The 17,711-nt window shown below is 39.2% G+C and overlaps 1 long non-coding RNA gene across 1 annotated transcript; it reads left to right on the top strand.

The window, feature by feature from the left end:
* Positions 1-1,022: 1,022 nt before the first annotated feature.
* LOC121644382 lies at positions 1,023-17,421 on the top strand. The gene is made up of 3 exons (XR_006011270.1): positions 1,023-1,118; positions 9,873-9,879; positions 17,411-17,421. It is a non-coding gene; the product is annotated as an uncharacterized LOC121644382 (long non-coding RNA).
* Positions 17,422-17,711: the final 290 nt, after the last annotated feature.

The raw sequence follows: 17,711 nt of genomic DNA on the forward strand, positions 1-17,711 counted from the left end.
AATAGATAAGTAAGGAGATATGACAATATTTATAACCACTCCCTACTGGACATCCAGAACATTTTCAAGGTCCCTGTTATTTTCTCAGTATTGAACTCAGTAACCCTGTATGAGTTTGTGTCCTGTTTGTGAATGCATTATCTGTAAGCTGTGAAGGAATAATAATAATTAAGCTGTTTTCACCCCATCACCACTATATAATGTCGCTCTATTAATTAAAATCAGAGCCTAATGAATGTTACTAAAATCTAAGGATAAAATGTAAATGAATAAATGAATAAGAATGCTTAAATGAGTAAATGAATGAGAATGCTTATAAAATATTTGCAACAATATATATATATATATATATATATATATATATATATATATATATATATATATATATATATATATATATACTATGGTCTGGGTGAATACTCTATTCTAATTGGCTGGAGGGTATCCATTAAAAAGTGATAATGGAAACCTATTAAAGAAGCTCCGGTCAAATAGACTTATTGTTGTAAATTATTGTGCTGACTAAACGGTAGTTGGCAACCGTGGCAACAGAAACTCAACGGGCTCTGGACACGCCAGATCATGTCAGTGACGCGCATTGCTGTGAAAGCAAGTGCAGGCTTATTGGGCTCCGCCAGTCCAGGAGAGACGAGAATGGACCAACATTTTGTCGTCCGGCAACGTCCCAACCAGCAGTGGTCAGGGTCCACAAACGTTAAATCTCCGTCCTTCAAACGTCACTATGGACATGCCAGTATCTTTATGAAATCTCACGATCAACGGCAATGTTGCATAAAATTTTAAAAAGGCCGTCGCCTGTCTTTTTGTCTTGATTACCTTACTTGATACAGAGTGAATGGTGGATAACATTATAAAAACAATTTAGGATAGACTTACTTGATTAATACACATTTAATGATTAGACTGAATGGTGGATAATATTTCTTGCAATAAATAAGATTTAGGAAACTATCTGTGGACTTTGACTGTTTGAAACAAAATATCGCATCATCCTCTGGACACACACAAGCTGCAAGAGCTGCACCCACCCTCTGAAATGATCTTTGTGTCACGCAACATAAGATTAAGCAATCATCTCCCTTCCTTCCACTGATTTGGTGGAGCTGCAGGTTCTCTGTCAGAGCCGGTTGCCTTGGCAACGTGTCACAAGGAAACAGTCCACTCAGCCGCTTCTTGTGAAAAACGTGTATATATATATATATATATATATATATATATATATATATATAAATATATATTTATGGGTCATTTCAGAATTACTGTTACATTTTGACATTTGACTAAAAAAAAAACTTAGAGTGAGCATTTCTATTAAAACCTTTACATTCTCATAGAGTATGCTTTTAATTTAACATTCACAGGATTTGCTGAGCTTAATTCTGTAAGATTTAATTTATTTTATATGAAAAGCAATGCCTGAATAGCTAAATTGGTCAACTCTGTTATAGACAAGTTGGGTCAAATATTTACAATACTCAAATGTGATATGATTTTAAACCATGTCTTCCCAAAAAGAGCTTGTGTCTTTACATCTATTTATTCAATTTTAAGTCTTCTAAGTTAAAAATTGATTTTACCACAGTAAAAACATCAACACATTTAAATGAAAAGTTACTATGACAGCTTACATTTGCCCTAAATATAGTGTTAAACATCAATGAAATACTTTGAAATTTCATGTACTGAGACTATTAGTCATGACAAAGATTCTGGTCAAGTTGTTAACAATTAAATGTATTTATTGAAACTCTTTTTAAACAAAATCTTAAGCAAACAGAGTTGACGTTGATGTTAACAGAGTTGACATGAATAACAGAGTTGACAAACTATATGTAAAAAACAAACAAAACAGTCACACTGAAACTTTTAAAACCTTTTTAAATGTAAAATAATTTCATCCTAACTCGTACATAACTCTATAACCTCATCAATTTCAAAACAACTTCAACAACAACTTCAACCTCCCTCACTCCCTCAAAAAATTAATCATTGTTGATTTTATCCCATATTTCTTTGTTTATTTCAACATGACGCCCTGTCACTGGGGTTGGTGGTGGGATGATTCTGAAGACGTCATCAAAGGGATACCACAAAGTATCCTCACGGGCTGGCCAGTAAAATCGATTTTTCCCAACCTTGTGCATGCATGTGACTTTTGCATGTGTCTCACTGACCTCAGCAATGGTCCCAGGATAAAAGTTGTTATCATATTTGATGACACACCACTGTTCAAACACGTCTTTACTGTCCCACTTGATTTCACCTGTGTTCTGTTCCTCCTCAGCTGTAACCGTATGGACAGGCTGAACATCAAATTCAAACCTCTGTGTGTTGTGACATGTACAGTCAAGAATCTGTTGAGTTGAGCAGGGACAGCTGACATCTCTGTAGATGACCTTCCCTGGTGCTTGAGTGATCATTTGATGAAGGCGCATTGTAGAAGGAACCACTTGAAGTAGTTTGGGCATCTTCTGCACAGCTTTGTTCACATCCTCCTCCTCAATATATTACAACTGTAAAGAAGTCTGGACATTCAACAGATTGTCATACAGTTGCTTGGCATTTGTAATGTCTTTTCCTTCACTGACCAGTCTGTCAGCTGTTCTTTTTAAAGCCCCACCAACTCCGTCTGGTGCACCTTTCCCGTGGCATGCTTCAAAGAAGTTCCATGTGCCTGCCTTAAAGCCCTTCTTAAACAGCTCTGTGCTAAACATATAGAAGTTACCCTTCTGGCGATACTGGGTGCAAGGTCCATCACTAAAGAAATGAGTCACATTGACAGATGGATGGTGGGTTTTCACATGATCTAGCACGGGAGACATATGTGTCCATATGGCAAATGGACTTTTATCTTTTGATGCTGAGATAGTCGTGAAGCACAAATGTTTGTCTGTTTCACCAACATGAAGGACTCCTGTATGCAGAGCTGCCTGCTACTGAGAGGATGCAAAATGTACAGCCTGAATCTCAGCTGACAGTTTGCAAGCATAATTTTCAGAAAAATCTATGTGAATCAAACACTCATGAGATTTCATGCATTTCTTAAGCTCACGGAAGTGACTGTATTGTGTTTTTACGTTAAACTGATGTCTTGTGAAAACTCTCAGCTGATTCTGGAACATATCAATCATATCTCCTACAGAACTCTCCATCTCTTTTTTCACAGTCATTCTAACTGGTTGTGATTCTTTGTCACTTTTTTTCTCATTTTCTTTGGTTTTCTTCTTCCTTTCTCCCAGTTCAGTTGTCCACTGAATAAATCTTACTGGAGTCTCAGCATCATAGTCATGGTTGAGCTGATAGATATTACTTTAGCATTTTGCACATTCGTTGTACATGCATTCTTTGCTTGCAGGGTCACAACATATCGAGTTGGCAATACCTTCCAAATCAGTAGTTTCAAGAAGTTGGAGTTTATGAAGCTTCTGTGCAAGGAAAGATACGTTTTCATGCATTTTACAGAGACATGTTTCTCTGTCAGAAATGGATTGGTGGACAACCCAAAAAGGGCGCATGCAGCAGAAAAGTGTGTATGACAGCTGATTTGATGGATTTTCAAGAAGAAACTTTCAATGTAGATTTTTTAAGGTATCATTCAGAAACCTTTTCTGCATTTTTACTTTATCCCTTGTTATGGTTTGTTTCTTTCCTGCAGTCAAGCGGCTAACATCATCTCTTAGGAAAAAAATCCTGTACCTTCTTTTGGAGCTTGCTTTAAGTTGAACAATATTTTCTCCTCTGACAAAACAGTCCACTTTGGTTTATCTTACCAGATCGCTTTCTTGAAAAACCAATTGAGGTATATGTGGCTTTCTGTAGTTTGTAATGTTTTATGATCTTTCCTGACACAATGTGTTTTATCATCTGACGCACTCTCTCCACTTTGGTGTCTTGGTATTTTTGTCTGATATTAGATATCAATGCATTATGAAGAAGGAGAGTTCTTTAAATCTCAGCAGGGACTTTATGTCTTCCTATTTGTTTCTGTGTTTTTGAGCGAGGAGAGTCAGACAGATGTGACACTCTCTTCTGGTATTTTCGGACAGCAGTTGTTTGTTTTTTCAGCAATATCTTTAATCTTTCAATTTCCTTGTATAATTTGGAGTTCTCCCGTTTTAGTTTTTTCCGTCCTGACCTCTGTTGTCTGAAATGATAAAAAATATAGCATACAAATGTAATTTTATGCAGTCTATCAGGATTTCAATTACTGCTTATCAGCTTACTCAGCAGTTGTATTTTTCAAGATTTTCTTTCTGTATTGTAATATATATCTACATACTATGATAATAATTCTAATAATCAAATAACTACACATTCAATTCATTTATGTCTTACTGTACTGAAATTATAAACTCCAGGATCTATGAAGTTATTTAACCAATCTAACCTATATATCTGTGGTTCAGGGTCTGGTTCAGGACTTGATGGTGGTGTCTCAAAAGGCCTCTTTCTTCTTGCTCTACACCTATGCTGAGCCTCTCTCCAATACCTCCGCTGGTATCGCTTCTTCCTTTCATCTAGATCAGCTACTGTGCTCACCAGGCCTGCATCTCTCCTTTTGCGCCATCTTTCCCTGTCTTTTTTCAAATTTGCTGCCCTCCTTACAGGGTCGGCATCTCGCCGTGCCCTGTATTGTCGCTGCCTTTCTGCTGCTGACAACTTCATCTCACCTACATCTCACAACAAAAAATATGACTTTATTTAACTGGGAATGTTATTATACAAATGTAACCTTTTAGATAAAATTACCCAGAATCCACAATAAATATATAAACTAAAACAAAATACTTAAAACTGAGAACATTTCACTGTGTTCATTACTGTCAACTCTGTTACTGTTAAAAGCTTTAAACCATTAACAGAGTTGACAGTAACAGAGTTGACATTTTCCACCTTTTTGTCCCTTAACTCCACATATTAGCTTAAAACTAGATAGAAAATAGCATGCATAAAAGCAGAGTTTGATGAGTTTTCATCATATCATTTTTTAAAAAAGGAACAAGAGAACTACAATATCACAATAACAGATTTGACGCATAATTAATCTACTGTGGGTGTATTCGCAACATTTTGTACAAATTAATAAGAGAAGAAATGAAACATACCATTGTTCCCTCCAAAAGATCTCTGTGACAGGAAATGACATCACTAGGTGCAGGTCACATGTTTTTATTTGAACGCTATAGTTTTTTTATGTGATTTTGGAACAGAGATAATAGAGTTGACCTCATCCCAAGGACGGATAGAAAATATATTTTGTTAATGTCATAATCTAATTTAATGCAGAAAATAAGTACTCTAGGCAAATAATTGTACAGCTATTAAATGATTAAGCACAAAAAACTGTACATTATATGGAATTTTTTCACGTTAATTAAAGTTGAATAAGTGACTCATAAGCTGAAGACAGCCAATAACTGGTGGGGTGGGAATATTGAAATAAATATTTTATATATAAATTGTGCCAAAAATAAATGGCAAGCATTATTATTAGTGAATATTAAACATAATTATTGATATTAATCAAAACAAATCCAGAACATGATTTTTTTAGGGGAATTAACTAAACACTTTTCTCAGAGACATTAAATGCACCCATAATTCTGAAATGACCCATATATATATATATATATATATATATATATATATATATATATATATATATATATATATATATATATATATAGCTCTAGCTGAAAGCGTTCACAAATAGCCATGTGTCTAAAATACTGTTTTACATCTAGATATTAAGATATTTATTTGCTGGGAAAACTAGTCAAACATGGTAAACTGTTGTTATTTCTGTGAAATTAAACAGTCGTCCTTAACAATTATCCTTTACAGACGACATTTAAGAGAAGGTCAAACATGTATTGAAGAAGACTAGTAAAGTGTCAAAATGAGGTGGCTCTGTTGTGGCTCACCGGTTGTTGAAACTGGCCCTAGCATCAGCCATGAACCAGCACTGGAAGTGCTTTGGTTGAAAAGGGGTATCTGGAAAATAAGCATTCAGTGGAGTGAGCACTGAAACAGATCAATGTGAAAAAAGGAGTAAATTTATGGTATTTGGATGTGTTACAACCCAAAATAAGGGGTATGGTTGGGTGCAACAAAAACAATAACGTTGAGGACAGATGGTTAATTAAAATAAGCATTTTTTATTAAAACCCGTGAACGGTGAGTGAAAACCTGTAACAGAAAATACACAAAATAAACAAGTGCTGGGATTAGCGGACCTGCTGAAAAAAAACAAACCAAACATAGCCCAAAAATCCACCGAGTGCAACCCACAACATAACAGCAACTCGGGGTGAAACCTAAAACCAAATAAAAAAGCAGCAGATCCATAAACTAATGTGACCGTCGTCACAAACAAAAACACTAACCTAGCCCAACACAGAACTAATCACAACTGAACTGAAACACCACAACACACAAAGGTGATTACCACGACACACACCCAGTGCACAGCGTGAGAGGGAAAGCGGCCTGAGCCATTCCGGCTCTCCCCCTCCTGACTGGCTTAGGCTGCAGCCTTTTCAGCCTCAGTCTCTCACAAGCTGCAGCCTGATTGGTCCATAGTGAAGCCAATCAAAGGGGCGGGGATGGAGGTGTGCCGGCTCCAGCCACTCCAGACAGAGCCTCCACACAGGCAATCAACGGCAGCAATGAGCTGCAGCAATCGGCAGCAGCCGTAACACACCCCACCTTAAGTTTCAAACTCCTCTCAAAGGATTTTGAAAAAAAAAAAAAAAAAAAAAAAGGAAAAAAAAGAAGGCCCAGCTCATTCTCACACACAACCAAAAGGTAGGGTATCACACAGCCACTACCTCAACGGAAGGTGCACAGATCACACAACAGTGCGCAAAGCACATACACAAGTGACGAAGCGGCAGGGTATCACACAGCCACCGCCGCAACGCGCACAAAACACAGACGGGTAACGTAGCGGTGGGGTTTCACACAGCCACCACCGCAATGTGCACGAAATACACACACACACACACACACACACACTATAAACAAAAGCAAACCATCCAGCCACTGAAAATGAAAGAGGGCCGATGGTGAGTTCACCTCCACGTTGTAGAACACCGGCACCACAGGCAGCCCTACTCAGGAGGCGAGCAGACGCCGTCAAACAGGGAGAGGTGTCTGAACACACGCAGCTTGCCACTCGTAACCACACACTTTCTTCACCCCCACCAGGGGGCCAGATTAAAGAAAGTGATGGCGCATCAGGGGAGAACTACAGGCACTTTCCTGCTTCACCCGCCCGACAGCTACAGACGAGTTTCCTCTTCCCACAAAGGGGTCGCCCCTAGGCAAGAGCGCCCGCACCAAAGCTGCACAACAGAAAGCTCAGTTGACACCTCAACCTTCCCACACACACTCCCAACGGAGCCAGATCGGCTGCCAGATGTCAACCTCCAAAACGGAGAGAACTCACCCCTTGGCAGGAGACCTGCCTGACGGTCTCCACCGGAAGTAGCCGGATGGAAGCCCTTCACAATAACAGACATCACCCGCGTCCACAAGACAAAAATGGCTGAGTCATCCCCAACAATGTTCCAGGGAACCTTCCAGGTGGTAGAAAGAAAGGCTCCCGGACGAGCCCCCACTTGTTACGACCCAAAATAAGGGGTATGGTTGGGTGCAACAAAAAAAAAAAAAAAAACGTTGAGGACAGATGGTTAATTAAAATAAGCACATTTTATTAAAACCCATGAACGGCGAGTGAAAACCTGTAACAGAAAATACACAAAATAAACAAGTGCTGGGATTAGCAGACCTGCTGAAAAAACAAACCAAACATAGCCCAGAAATCCACCCAGTGCAACCCACAACATAACTGCAACTGGGGGTGAAACCTAAAACCAAATAAAAAAGCAGCAGATCCATAAACTAATGTGACCGTCGTCACAAACAAAAACACTCTAACCTAGCCCAACACAGAACTAATCACAACTGAACTGAAACACCACAACACACACCCAGTGCACAGCGTGAGAGGGAAAGCGGCCTGAGCCATTCCGGCTCTCCCCCTCCTGACTGGCTTAGGCTGCAGCCTTTTCAGCCTCAGTCTCTCACAAGCTGCAGCCTGATTGGTCCATAGTGAAGCCAATCAGAGGGGCGGGGACGGAGGTGTGCCGGCTCCAGCCACTCCAGACAGAGCCTCCACACAGGCAATCAACGGCAGCAACGAACCACAGCTGCCAGGAATCGGCAGCAGCCATAACAGGATGAAAGTTTGTCAGAAACATCTCATTAGGACCTTGGCTGCAATATACCTCGTGCCTTTCAGCTCCTTTGAAATCAGACAAAGCTGCCACAACGTTATTAAAAAACACTGACCTAAAATCAATAGGTTACATATGTGTATACACTTTTGCCTTCATGCTTGGGGCTTTAGCGCTCATCTAAAGCTAGAACACTACAAAGTTCCTTTAAACGTTTCAACATTTCATTGCACACTCAAAGCTACAGGGCAAAAATCATTATCTGTATAAGGACAAGGCTTTTTAGCAGTGGCATCATGATTTATCTTCTCCACAGTGCTGGGATGCTGGGACTGTGTGGGTGTCTAAGTAACATTGGAATATGGGACATCCCTGCTGATGACAACTTCTCTGTACAGCTTTAGAAAAAATATATGTAAATAAAAAGAAGTCTCTTTGGGTCTGCAGAAAAGGCAGGAAGGTGTGTCGACTTCCAACCCGCTGAATCTTAATTTGGTTTAATTGATATTAAATTGACCTTTGGTAACATTCTGACCTTTTCTCACAAAAATCATCAAAGATTTTTGACAATGTGCTAGACCCTTTCATCAAGTCCCAATTCAGAGGTAAACAGGCCAAATAATTAACTATTATTTTTCTTAATTAACTCACAGTGACCTCAAGAAGACCTCAGAATAATGAGTGGCACATAAGCACCTTCATCTTTTGTCAGACTGGGGAGAACAAGTTTGAGGGCAACACATTCATTATAGGATATTTGCCAAGTCTTTGACCTCATGTTGTAAGCTTCACACTTTGCCCTCTGCAGTGAATAAATGAGGCAAAGTTTTTATCTGTTTCTCTCTGCTGTCGCAGCAGATATTTACACACTCAACGCACTGACATACAAAAGTTGTCATCATATAAACTGAAGGAGAGTTATAGAATTGTGTAAATCAGGTCTCCCTACGAATGGGAATTAAAAAACCCAGTTCCACCCAGGTGCTTGGCAGCTTACTGACTTCAAATAAACAGACATGAGTATGTGCTTGTTGTCAGAAGAGCATGACTACATTTCACAGACAAACATGACAATGACAAAATGTAGGAAAATCAAAGAGGCTTATCATTATTTTTTGTACTTTGATCATGATCAATATCTATTCAATATTAGACTCTGAACTAATCATCATTTACTGTAGTAATCAATTTAGTATTTACTTATTTGTATTTTGTACTAATTGCATTTTAATCACTAAGAAGTAGAAAATGTATTCAGCTGCATTCTTCCTCAGTGATTGTGTGCTCGGGAACCAAGGCCGAACCACGATAGGAAGAAAAGATCACTGTGCCACTGACTCCCTATACCTTATCTTGATAGAGAATGCTAAAACCTGTAAACTTTCTGTAACTCTGTAGTTTTCCATGTGCAGGGGAAGGACTTCATGAACCTCCCCTATAAATGTCTTGTAAAAGCTCTGTACAACTCAGTGTGTGTATCATACTCGTATGGTGCATACACTCCTTTGCAAAGTAAAATTGTATACATGAAGTAATGCTCTGTGTTTTTCTTGTGTTGAAAGGTTTAGCTTTGCAGTGCTTGTGTTGGGGAGAATTTCCCAAACACAAAAGCTCTAATGTCTGTATTGGAAAGACCAAAAAAAGTAATGGATGAAAGGACAGACCTACATCCTTGCGCGGAGGAATACGCATCCTACTCACTACTCTGCTTCATGTCTCTTTTGTGAGTGGGTTTGAGTTTTCTCTGGAGGTCTTTCTGATGTGCAGCTACTTTTAATTCAGTTCAGTCATCACATCAATGGAATAACTTCCTGCTTTCTGTGGATGCTGGAGAGTTCATTGCTGACCAGCTGGGAGTTTTCCTCCTGCTGGTTAAAATATTCCTGCTGTATCTGTCTGGTCACTGTTAGCAGCTCATTAAATTAGCAGTTAGCTCACCTATAAACACAGGTGTGTATATGTGCTTCATGGAGAGAGCAGAGGAGAAATTTTGTTTTATTCTATGAAGTCTAGAAGTGGCTGCAGCACAAAACTGGGAAAAAAAAGCAAAAGTGAAGCAAAGCCGTTTTAGCTTCAGTAAAAAGTGTAGATTGGCATTACAGTATAACTATTATTGTCTTTTTTCCACAAGCATGTGCTGCTTCATCCACAACTCAGCAGATATTCCTCTGCAGAAACCCCATGAAGTTGTGTGTCTCAGTGCACTTGTCTGCATACCACTCTTTACAGAATACTTCTATATTATCTGATTCAGAACGATGGGGATCTAAAAATAGAGCGGAAAAACCCTGTTGGATCAAAATGACCACCTATAGCCAAAATTGGCAGAAATGATCATATTTTCTCTGTTCAAACTAAATATCAAAACTACTTCTATTATTTATCCACATAGTTTCAGGAAAAGTCGAGGAGTAGCAAGCCTTTATGATTTTATTTTTATTTTTTTAATTAATTGAATGTAAATTTTACAACTGTCAAAATGACCATCTTGGTCGATCTTGTGTTAAATGCATCTAATGTTTACAAAACAAAGATTTAGCACAAAGATATCTTCATCACTACAGATTTGAACTGCATGTAAAGTGACCATGAGGTGTAGTCAAAAGCCTTGGACTGACTGACTTGAAAAACAACAGGTCATTTATTCAGGTGAATAAATGTGGTAGAGGGAGGGTGGGGGTGGGGGCTAAAAATCCTAGAAAGTTTACACACAATACAGCAGTCAGTGTTTATTTTATTGCATTCTTGGTTGAATGTGATGTATAATGTAAAGTGCTTTGGGTGTCATTTGAGGCACAGTAAAGTGCTATATAAATACAGACCATTTACCATTTATATTAAGTGATGCATTATTTAGCTTTTTCAAGCCAGAGCTGTAATTCTGATCAGTTTTCAACATACTGTTGATCTGAGTCATTTCCTTTACATTGTTTATGTGGAGCTGACAAAGAGTGTTAACTTGGTTTATTCTTTTTAGATATTAAATAGTCTGACTTTTTCTTTTTTGACATAAATCTGTATTGTAGATATTTATTTCTTCAAAAAAAAAAAAAAAAGAAAAAAAAAAAGGGTCAATAATTGATAAAGAACCGGGCTGATAGCCAGAATCAATAATATGGAAGCTACAATATTTAAAGTTTGTTTAAGGGAGCATGGATAAATACAAAACAAAACAATACAAAACAGAACATAAAAAACAAAATAATGTACTACAGTGAACATTTATAGACAATAGACAATGATGGACTCCATTCATACCAACAGAAGCTTGTAACATGTAAGTGTATGATGTACATAATAGTTATATATTGTAGTTAAGTAAATGTAGCGCTGCAACTAACTGTTTTTTTCATCATCACTCAACCATTTTCTCTGTTAATTACTCCAATAACCAAGTTCATCATCAGTCAATGAGACAGCAATAAAATGGATGGTCAGTTCACTGTCGAGCAGTTGTTCTGTGGTTCCAGCTCAGTATATAAGAAACAGTTTAATTTTTAGCCTTTTTTTTTTGAAGGTGAAGATGGACTTCACCATTTTTAAACTCTCATCAAGCTCACTCCAGATCTGCAGTCCCCTGCATGCAAGGGACAAGCTGGTACTTTTAAGTCCAGTTTATGATTAGAATTATTTTCTGGTATCATACTCGTGCTGACGACTACAAACTGGAACAAGCTCAAACAGTCTCGAGTTAGTTTTATGGATGATTTGGTGCATCAAACAGGCATTGTGGGGGCATCTTCTTTTGAAGGCTTTCTAACTCTATAACTGGGGTAGGTTTTACACCAAGTAACATAACAGTAATTAATGTTTGGCTCCGTAAGTAGTGTGGTTAAAGGAAGGTGTGTCTTATTAAAAAAAAAAAAAAAAAGACTGACATATTTATCTACAGTATATTGGATATTAATTGTTATATGTGAAGTTTAAAATATTAGGACTCATCAATTATGACCCCAAGGAACTTAATACAGCGTACTTGAAGTCATCAGTATAAACAATAGTATTGGCCCTAGTATTGATCCTTGAGGGACCCCATTTTTAAGGTTCTTGTTTTGAGATTTTTTATTATTTATGCTCACATACTACTGCCTACCATGAAGATAACTTTTGAACCAGTTTCTCTTGTGGCATAATGATGCAACTTCCCCCATAGGACTTTAAAGTCAACTCTGTCTACAGCCTTCTGAAGGTCCAAAAAAGTGCAAACTCCACAATCTCCCTTTCAACAGCATCATTAATCTTTTCAATGAGGTCTAGAATAGCCACACCAGTTGAGCTCTTTTTTCTGAAACCATACTGAGACCTGGATAGAATATGCATTTTATCCAGATATTCTCTTTGTCTATTATACACCACTCTCTCCAGTACCTTGGATAGAGTTGGTAAAACAGAAATTGGATGATAATTACTGATATTATTGTGTCCCCTGATCTGTAAATTGTAATTATTCTTGCAATTTTAATCATTTTTGGCACAACACCATAGAATAGTGATAGATGAATGCAATGTGCGAACGGAATTACAATGAAATGTGTAACTGCTAACAAGATTTTGCTAAATACTGTACACCACCAGCCGCAGCTGTACATGTATTCTTCATATTATTGTTCATTCTATTCAGTTTAGTAATATCAGTGAGTTTCATTAAAAAAGAGGGCACATAGTGGCCTGAAAGGTAGTTACTATAACAATTTCCCTGGGCATACATGATTTTATGTGAGTTCTTGACCAACAGAGGCAAAATAGTTATTTAAACTATCAATGAGCTGAGGAAAATTGCTATTCTCTGTGTCTGGGAGCACTAAAGATCTTTGACCTCTGTTAAGGATTTTATTTAAAACTCCCCATGTCCTTTTGGAATCTCCCCAGATTGCACTTACAGTTAATGGTCAGTTAGTAATTGTATTTACTCTTCCTTATTATGTGGGTTTCTGAACATATAATATTTCTTTTTGTTGGTATCACCATGGTTTTTAATGTATCACTTATAGTTTAGTTTTATGTTTTATAGACTTTAGTATTAACTTTATAAGTTAAAAGTAACTTTAGTATAATTTTTGTGGGCCAGGGGTTTTGATCTTTATTTCTGTTTGTCTTCTCTGGAATACTTTAATATGCTGTATCAGGATCGTCGGTATTAAGAACATTTGTCCCGTCTATTGTCTCCAGCGGCCACAGAAGTGTGCATAATGTGTGCGTACGAACATTCCTAGGCAAAGTATGGGATTTATCAACTTGTTCTTATGCGTTGGAAAATGTGTACATTTAAGCACCATTCTTGACATGCATAAGCAGAAAACCTAGTGGTAGAACAATGAAACTACAAGTAAGAAACTGAGAAAGTTACAATGTTCAGCAATCTCAAACCTCACATGTTACCTAATAAAAGTTCTCAATTAATGCTATAGTATATAATTTAAATAATTGGTGAAACAGGTTATAAGAGACAGTAGTGACAGGACAACCTGAAAAGAAAACTCCGGTGCCATGGCTTATCTTGGGCTATTGGAGCATGTGGAGAACTGTGGGCTCTGCAGGGAGCAGGTTTTCAAAGAGCGTGCTGATCTGCTCAGCGAGAGCACAGAGTGGGTTCTCAGCAGGTACCGCTTACCCAGAAATATCCTGTTGAATTTATGCTGCAATTTGCCACCCATGTTGGAGCGAGAGACAAAACGCACCAAGGCAATCCCAGTGCACATCCAGACCCTGTCTACTCTGGGATTCTTGGCCTCTGGGTAATTTTAACAGGAGATTGGAGACATATGCGGCATTTTGCAGCCAACATTAAGCAGAATCATGCCGGTAGTGTTGGACGCAATAATTTCTTCCAGTGAGGTGCAGAGTCAAAAGTCTGGTTTGAGTATCTGATTTGAAAAACAGGTCAGTAAGTGAATTGACTAAGTTGGGTAGAGGGAGGGGGACTGTAGGAGAAACTGAAAATCCTGCTAATTCTAGTGATAAAACGTTTTCCAGCTGTAACCTCTCATGATCTCTTAAAGGATACATTTTTGGAAGCCTGTCATGGTTTCTGCTTTCTGCTTTTTTTTTCCTTAAGTACTGTATAGAATACATGATTTGACTAATTTTCTAGAATAAAGATACCTGTACTGTGATCATGAGAACAAATCCATCAAGTGTCATTCTTTCTCACCTTTCTCTGCCTCCTTTCACTTTTTAAAGGTTTCCATGTTTGAGGAACCATTCTGTGTTGCTGTGTTGAATGCTGCTGCAGTGGAGGTTTAAGGTGACGTTTTATCAATGTGGTGAGAACATAGTCTGCAAATATCACTCAGTCACAATCTGTCATTTATAGATTTTAACATCTCTGCTCCTCTGTGTCCTGTTCTTCAGGATCCCTTCATACTTTGTTCATTGTTTGTTCAGGAAGTTCCTCTAAGTAAGTACTGTATATGATGCAACTATATTCCCACAGTTTTCTAGATACCGGTACTGTGATCATATAAATAAGTCCATCAAGTGTTGTTCTTTCTCTGATCTGTCATTTATTAATTTTAATATTCATTAAGACCATGTATCACCTATATTGCTCTCTGTCTTCATTTCAGGATCCCATCATAAGTTGTACATTGCTCAGGAGCTTAACCACCAGCCTTTTGATTTCCACTAAGTACTGTATAGAATAACAGGACTGGGAGGGTGGTGTAGGTTTAAGTTTATTAAACAAGTACTATACACCAACAAGACAGTGTACAAGCACTGTAGTCTTCATCGTCTTTCCATCAATACCTGGTGGGCCAGTCTTGGCTCAAAATGCCCTGGCCAATTTTTTTGTCCCAGTCCAGCCCTGCCCTCTTCAGTAGTGGACCTGTGAACTGGGTTTAGTGGCTGCAGTGGAATGTAGGAGAGGACACAGAAAATGGAAGGGATCAAGAGAGGTTTAAAACGTAGAACTAAAGACAGAGGAAGGTGTGCAAGAGAGAAAGAAAACATAAAAATGAGGAAGGCTGGACACAGACTTACCTGTCCTGCCTTCCCAGTTTAGTCTAGCTGTCATCCTGACTGGTGATTAATGAAGTACGGAATCCCATCTGTTTTCCTTGGGAATTTCACCTTCAGACTTTTATTGTCCCTTCCCATTGTTGTATGTTTGGTAATAGTTAGTTATCTGTGTATTGGTTGGTTCAGATAAGGAGACTACAGTTTATTAGTTCATTTGTTTGTTAAGACTATAGTTACTCCTGGCCACAGGGTGGCAGCATTGCTCAAGCTAAGGTTAATTGTAGAAAGAAAGAAAAAGAGGTGAATACGGCTGAGCAACCCAAAAGGCTGTAAGAATGTATATACGCCTAATAAACGATTAAAGAAGACGAGAGTGTCATTTATCCGCAAGCGACCTCAGCTGAATCCAATATTTTGGTGCCGAAACCCGGGAGGAGACAAAGAAAGGATTTATCGACGGAGAGCTGTAGCTAACTTGCTAGAAGAGGATAACTGAATAGAATGGCGGAGCGTCTACAGAGGCTAAAGCAAAAACGAGGCGTCGTACGAGCATCCACAACGAAGTTGCTGCGAACCCTTGAGGAGGAAACACGCAAGGATGACGTGAGTTGCGACCGTCTAAAAGAGCTGCTGACCATGTTATCGGTCAAGGAAGCAAGTCTTCAGGAGCTAGAAAAAGACATTGAAGCAGATCTTCCGATGGACGAGTTGGAGGCAGACATGATTAAAAGTGTGGATTATCACGATCACCTTAACCTCTGGAAAAGTAGAGCCATACGGCTTATTGAAAGAGACGATGCCCGACCAGCTACAGAACGAAGCGCGTGGTTGAGTGACGTGAGCGCGCAATCCAGTGGTGTAAACAACAGGCAGTCAGTTAAGTTGCCAAGGCTCTACATTAATAAATTTGATGGGGACATATCAAAGTGGCAAGAATTCTGGGATCAGTTTGAGGCTGCCATCCATGAAAACAGTGAGTTGAGCAAGACTGAAAAGTTTACATATCTCAAGTCTTATCTCGTGGGTCCTGCAGCAAGAGCCATTGCTGGTCTAAAGCTAACTGAGCACAACTACAATGCTGCCATAGATATGCTCAGAGAGAGGTTTGGCAGAAAGGACTTGATAGTGAGCGCTCACATGACAAAGCTGCTGAACCTAACCCCAGTCAAGAGATCCACGGACATTGTTGCCTTGAGACAGCTATATGATGAGTGTGAGGTCCAGATTAGAGGGCTTGAGTCACTTGGAGTTGTTTCGAATTCATATGGTGGGTTATTGTGCCCCATTTTGCTCCAGATGATTCCAGAAGACCTTGCTCTTGCTTATACACGTGAAACAAAGTCCGAGCATGAGTTCAAGGTTCCAGAGCTCATCGCCTTTCTAAAGCAGGAAGTTGAAAGCAGAGAACGTGCCATGCACATGACCAAGGCGAGCGGCATTAATAAAGATACTCATCCTTCTCACTACCGAAACAACAAGTCAGATACAGAGAGCAGACGGTTCAGGAAGCCTAATTTACCGTCTGCAGCAGCGCTTCACGCTAGCAGCACTAACACAATAGAAGGCTGCATATTCTGTGATAACACAAATCACAAGTCTGGACAATGTACAGAGAGCTCATTGAGTATCCGAAGGGAGAAGTTGAGGAAGCTGGGAAGATGTTTCGTGTGCCTTGGGCGGCGGCATGTGGCAAGGTTCTGTCGGGCTAAGGGCATCACATGTAGCTTGTGTGGTCAAAGGCACTATTCAACTATGTGTGATAAGGGCGAAGATGGTGATGATGAACCCCTCACTGAAAGTCCGGTGGCGACGGATGCGGTCATATCATCAGTGGCTCCACACACGCTAAGAACAAACAAAGGAAAAGGTAACACAGTTCTTTTGCAGACAGTAACGGCATGTGCTTGTGGACCACTGGGAAAAGCTAGGCTACGTTGCCTGATTGACGGAGGAAGTCAGCGGAGCTTTGTATCAGAGAAGCATGTGAGAGAATTGGGACTGCCAGTGGTGAAAAAAGAGACTATCAAGCTCCATACCTTTGGTAGCAGCGCGCCAACAAGAATGGAATGTAGTGTTGTAAGGCTAGTGCTAGAGAACGTGGCTAACAAGGAAAAAATCTTAACGATTGAAGCTATTGAGACACCACAAGTAAGCTCTGCAACAATGCAGGTACCAGGAGAACAGATCAGACAGCAGCTGAAGGAAAAGGGTTTGCCATTAGCTGACATGTCAGTAAGCAGTGCTGAAGACTTGGAGCTGTCTGTTCTGATAGGTGCTGATCACTACTGGGAGGTGGTGTCAGGAAAGATCGAAAGACTGTCAGAATCCCTGGCTGCCATAGAGACTGTATTTGGATGGACAGTTCAGGGACCCATTCCAATGTCAAGCGTGACTGAAGCTTCGTGCATGAAAATAGGAATTGATGAAGCTATCCAAGTCTCAGATCAACTACAAGCATTTTGGGAAATAGAATCCCTGGGTATCACTCAT

Source organism: Melanotaenia boesemani, chromosome 8, assembly GCF_017639745.1.
Source record: "Melanotaenia boesemani isolate fMelBoe1 chromosome 8, fMelBoe1.pri, whole genome shotgun sequence".
Taxonomy (NCBI): Eukaryota; Metazoa; Chordata; class Actinopteri; order Atheriniformes; family Melanotaeniidae; genus Melanotaenia; species Melanotaenia boesemani.